The sequence below is a fragment of the Arachis ipaensis genome, chromosome B03 (genome assembly GCF_000816755.2).
Source record: "Arachis ipaensis cultivar K30076 chromosome B03, Araip1.1, whole genome shotgun sequence".
Taxonomy (NCBI): domain Eukaryota; kingdom Viridiplantae; phylum Streptophyta; class Magnoliopsida; order Fabales; family Fabaceae; genus Arachis; species Arachis ipaensis.
In genome coordinates this window covers 107101295-107107348 of record NC_029787.2, presented here as the reverse complement: position 1 = coordinate 107107348, position 6054 = coordinate 107101295, and positions in this window count along the sequence as shown.

Sequence of the window (6054 nt, the reverse complement as noted above, 5' to 3'; positions counted from 1 at the left end):
TCCAATCATTCATACTCCCTTCCATGGCAAGCTTTATGTTGGGCATCACCGTTGTCAATGGCTACTTTCCGTCCTCTCAGTGAAAATGTTCTACGCACGCTATCACCTCACGGCTAATCATCTGTCGGTTCTCGATCATGTTGGAATAGGATCCATTGATCCTTTTGCGTCTGTCACACGCCCAACACTCGCGAGTTTGAAGCTCGTCACAGTCATCCCTTCCCAGATCCTACTCAGAATACCACAGACAAGGTTAGATGTTCTGGATCTCAGGAATGGCCACCAATAATTCTAGCCTATACTACGAAGGTTCTAATCTTAGATTAGAAACCCAAGAGATACACATTCAAGCTTGTTTGCATGTAGAACGGAAGTGGTTGTCAGGCACGCGTTCATAGGTGAGAATGGTGATGAGTGTCACATAATCATCACTTTCATCATGTTCTTGAGTGCGAATGAATATCTTGGAGAAGAAATAGACTTGAGTTGAATAGAAAACAGTAGTAATTGCATTAATTCATGAAGAACAGCAGAGCTCCACACCTTAATCTATGGTGTGCAGAAACTCCACCGTTGAAAATACATAAGAACAAAAGGGTCTAGGCATGGCCGTGAGGCCAGCCCCCAAACGTGAAAAGGTCTATCAAAGTCTGAAAATACAATAGCAAAAGATCCTATTTATAATACTAGTAGCCTAGGGTTTACAGAAATAAGTAATTAATGTAGAAATCTTCTTCCGGGCCCACTTGGTGTGTGCTTGGGCTGAGCATTGAAGCTTTCACATGTAGAGGCTTTTCTTGGAGTTAAACGCCAGCTTTTGTGCCAGTTTGGGCGTTTAACTCCAGCTTTTATGCCAGTTCTGGCGTTTTGACGCCAGAATTCTTAAGCTGACTTGGAACGCCGGTTTGGGCCATCAAATATTGGGCAAAGTATGGACTATTATATATTGCTGGAAAGCCCAGGTTGTCTACTTTCCAACGCAATTGAGAGCGCGCCAATCAAACTTCTGTAGCTCCAGAAAATCCACTTCGAGTGCAGAGAGGTCAGAATCCAACAGCATCTGCAGTCCTTTTTCAGCCTCTGAATTAGATTTTTGCTCAGCTCCCTCAATTTCAGCCAGAAAATACCTGAAATCATAGAAAAACACACAAACTCATAGTAAAGTCCAGAAATGTGATTTTTAAATAAAAACTAATAAAAACATAATAAAAACTAACTAAAACATACTAAATCATACTAAAAACAATGCCAAAAAGCGTATAAATTATCCACTCATCACAACACCAAACTTAAATTGTTGCTTGTCCCCAAGCAACTGAAAATCATATAGGATAAAAAGAATAGAATGTACAATGAATTCTAAAAATATCTATGAAGATCAGTATTAATTAGATGAGAGGGGCTTTTAGCTTTTTTGCTTCTGAACAGTTTTGGCATCTCAATTTATCCCTTGAAGTTCAGAATGATTGGCATCTATAAGAACTCAGAATCCAGATAGTGTTATTGATTCTCCTAGTTAAGTATGTTGATTCTTGAACACAACTACTTTATGAGTCTTGGCCGTGACCCTAAGCATTTTGTTTTCTAGTATTACCACCGGATACATAAATGCCACAGACACATGACTGGGTGAACCTTTTCAGATTGTGACTCAGCTTTGGTAAAGTCCCCAGTAAGAGGTGTCCAGGGCTCTTAAGCACACTCTTTTTGCTTTGGACCATGACTTTAACCGCTCGGTCTCAAGTTTTCACTTGACACCTTCACGCCACAAGCACATGGTTAGGGACAGCTTGGTTTAGCTGCTTAGGCCAGGATTTTTTTCCTGTGGGCCCTCCTATCCACTGATGCTCAAAGCCTTGGATCCCTTTTTTTATTTTACCCTTGCCTTTTGGTTTAAAGGGCTATTGACTTTTTCCGCTTGCTTTTTCTTTTTCTTTCTTTCTCTCTTTTTTTTTGCCTATATATATTTTTTTCTGCAAGCTTTTCACTGCTTTTTCTTGCTTCAAGAATCAATTTTATGATTTTTCAGATTATCAAATAACATTTCTCCTTTTCCATCATTTTTTAAGAGCCAAAAATTTTAACATTCATGAACAATCAAATTAAAAAATATGCACTGTTCAAGCATTCATTCAGAAAGACAAAAGTATTGCCACCACATCAAAATAATTAATCTGTTATAAAATTCGAAATTCATGCACTTCTTGTTCTTTTTCAATTAAAAACATTTTCCATTTAAGAAAGGTGATGGATTCATTTTCATATCTTTAAGGCATAGACACTTAGACACTAGTGATCATGTAATAAAGACACAAACATAAATAAACATAAAGCATAAAAATTCGAAAAACAGAAAATAAAGAACAAGGAGATTAAAGAACGGGTCCACCTTAGTGATGGCGGCTTGTTCTTCCTCTTGAAGATCTAATGGAGTGCTTGAGCTCCTCAATGTCTCTTCCTTGCCTTTGTTGCTCCTCTCTCATGACTCTTTGGTCTTCTCTAATTTCATGGAGGAGGATGGAATGCTCTTGGTGCTCCACCCTTAGTTGTCCCATGTTGGAACTTAATTCTCCTAGGAAGGTGTTGATTTGCTCCCAATAGTTTTGTGGAGGAAAATGCATCCATTGAGGCATCTCAGGGATTTCATGATGAGGAATTTTCTCATGTCCATGAGTGGGATCTCTTGTTTGCTCCATCTTTTTCTTAGTGATGGGCTTATCCTCATCAATGAGGATGTCTTCCTCTATGTCAATTCCAGCTGAATTACAGAGGTGACAAATGAGATGAGGGAAGGCTAACCTTGCCAAAGTGGAGGACTTGTCCGCCACCTTGTAGAGTTCTTGGGATATAACCTCATGAACTTCTACTTCCTCTCCAATCATGATGCTATGGATCATGATAGCCCGATCTATAGTAACTTCAGACCAGTTGCTAGTGGGAATGATTGAGCGTTGGATGAACTCCAACCATCCCCTAGCCACGGGCTTGAGGTCATGCCCTCTTAGTTGAACCAACTTCCCTCTTGAATCTTTCTTCCATTGAGCGCCCTCTTCACAGATGTCTATGAGGACTTGGTCCAACCTTTGATCAAAGTTGACCCTTCTAGTGTAGGGGTGTGCATCTCCTTGCCTCATGGGCAAGTTGAATGCCAACCTTACATTCTCCGGACTAAAATCTAAGCATTTCCCCCAAACCATTGTAAGCCAATTCTTTGAATCCGGGTTCACACTTTGATCATGGTTCTTGGTGATCCATGCATTCGCATAGAACTCTTGAACCATTAAGATTCCGACTTGTTGAATGGGGTTGGTGAGAACTTCCCAACCTCTTCTTCGAATCTCATGTCAGATCTCCGGATATTCACCCTTTTTGAGTTTGAAAGGGACCTCGGGGATCACCTTCTTCTTGGCCACAACTTCATAGAAGTGGTCTTGGTGCACCCTTGAGATGAATTTCTCCATCTCCCATGACTCGGAGGTGGAAGCTTTTGCCTTCCCTTTCCTCTTTCTAGAGGTTTCTCCGGCCTTAGGTGCCATAAATGGTTATGGAAAAACAAAAAGTAATGCTTTTACCATACCAAACTTAGAAGGTTTGCTCGTCTTCGAGCAAAAGAAGAAAGAAGAGAGTAGAAGAAGAAGAAATAGAGGAGATGGAGGGGGCTTAGTATTTCGGCCAAGGGGGAGAAGTAGTGTGTATGTTGTGTGAAAATGAAGGAGTGAAGATGGGTTTATATAGGAGTGGAGAGGGGGGTATGTTTCGGCCATTATGGGTGGGTTTGGGTGGAAAAGTGGTTTGAATTTGAATGGTGAGGTAGGTGGGGTTTTATGAAGGATGGATGTGAGTGGTGAAGAGAATGGTAGGATTTGATAGGTGAGGGGTTTTGGGGAAGAGGTATTGAGGTGATTGATGAATGGGTGAAGAAGAGAGAGAGAGGTGGGGTAGGTGGGGATCTTGTGGGGGCCACAGATCCTGAGGTGTCAAGGATATCTCATCCCTGCACCAAGTGACGTGCAAAAATGCCCCTTTCTGCCAATCCTGGCATTAAACACCAGACTGCTGCCCATTTCTGGCGTTTAACGCCAGCTTCTTACCCATTCCTGGCGTTAAACGCCAGTCTGGTGCCCCTTTCTGGCATTAAACGCCCAAAATGGTGCCAGACTGGGCATTTAACGCCCATTCTGCTACCCTTACTGGCATTTAAATGCCAGTAAGTTTCTCCCCCATGGTGTTCTGTTTTTAATACTGTTTTTCCTTCTATTTTTGCTTTTTCAATTGTTTTTTTTTTGGTGACTTCACATGATCATCAACCTACAGAAAACATAAAATACCAAGGATGATGGATTCATCCATACACTTCTCAGTCTCTAGGATTATGAAATCAGCAGGGATGTAGTGGCCTTCAACCTTTACCAAGACATCCTCTACAAGTCTATAAGCATGTTTCTTTGAATTGTCTGCCATCTCCAGTGAGATTCTTGCAGCTTGTACCTCAATGATCCTTAGCCTCTCCATTACAGAGAGAGGCATGAGGTTTATACTTGACCCTAGGTCACACAAAGTCTTCTCAAAGGTCATGGTGCCTATGGTACAAGGTATTGAGAACTTCCCAAGTTCTTGTCTCTTTTGAGGTAATCTCTGCCTAGTCAAGTCATCCAGTTCTTTGGTGAGCAAGGGAGGTTCATCCTCCCAAGTCTCATTACCAAATAACTTGGCACTTAGTTTCATGATTGCTCTAAGGTACTTAGCAACTTGTTATTCAGTAATATCTTCATCCTCTTCAGAGGAAGAATACTCATCAGAGCTCATGAATGGTAGAAGTAAAATCAATGGAATCTCAATGGTCTCTGTATGAGCCTCAGATTCCCATGGTTCCTTATTAGGGAACTCCATGGAGGCCAGTGGACGTCCATCGAGGTCTTCCTCAGTGGAGATCACTGCCTCTTCCTCCTCTCCAGGTTCGGCCGTGTGGGTCATGTTAATGGCCTTGCACTCTCCTTTTGGATTCTCTTCTGTATTGCTTGGACGAGTACTGGGAGGGAGTTCAGTAACTTTCTTACTCAGCTGACCCACTTGTGCCTCCAAATTTCTAATGGAGGACCTTGTTTTAGTCAAGAAACTTTGAGGGGTTTTGATTAGATCAGAGACTATGGTTGCTAAGTCAGAATGGCTCTCAGAATTCTCCGTCTGTTGCTGAAAAGATGATGGAAAAGGCTTGCTATTGCTAAACCTATTTCTTCTACCATTATTATTGTTGAAACCTTGTTGAGGTATCTGTTGATCCTTCCATGAGAGATTTGGATGATTTTTCCATGAAGGATTATAGGTGTTTCCATAGGGTTCTCCCATGTAATTCACCCCTTCCATTGCAGGGTTCTCAGGGTCATAAGCTTCTTCTTCAGAGGAAGCTTCCTTAGTACTGACTGATGCAGCTTGTATTCCAGACAGACTCTGAGAAATTATATTGACTTGCTGAGTCAATATTTTGTTCTAAGCCAATATGGCATTCAGAGTATCAATCTCAAGAACTCCTTTCTTCTGACTTGTCCCATTATTCACAGGGTTCCTTTCAGAAGTGTACATGAATTGGTTATTTGCAACCATTTCAATGAGTTCCTGAGTTTCTGCAGGTGTCTTCTTCAGATGAAGAGATCCTCCAGCAAAGCTCTCCAATGACATCTTGGACAGTTCAGACAGACCATCATAGAAGATACCTATGATGCTCCATTCTGAAAGCATGTCAGAAGGACACCTTCTGATCAATTGCTTGTATCTTTCCCAAGCTTCATAGAGGGATTCACCTTCCTTCTGCCTGAAGGTTTGGACTTCCACTCTAAGCTTACTCAATTTTTGAGGTGGAAAGAACTTTGCCAAGAAGGCATTAACTAGCTTTTCCTAAGAGTTCAGGCTTTCTTTAGGTTGTAAGTCCAACCATGTCCTAGCTCTGTCTCTTACAGTAAAAGGGAAGAGCATAAGTCTGTAGACCTCAGGATCAACCCCATTGGTCTTGACAGTGTCACAGATTTGCAAGAATTCAGCTAAAAACTGATGAGGATC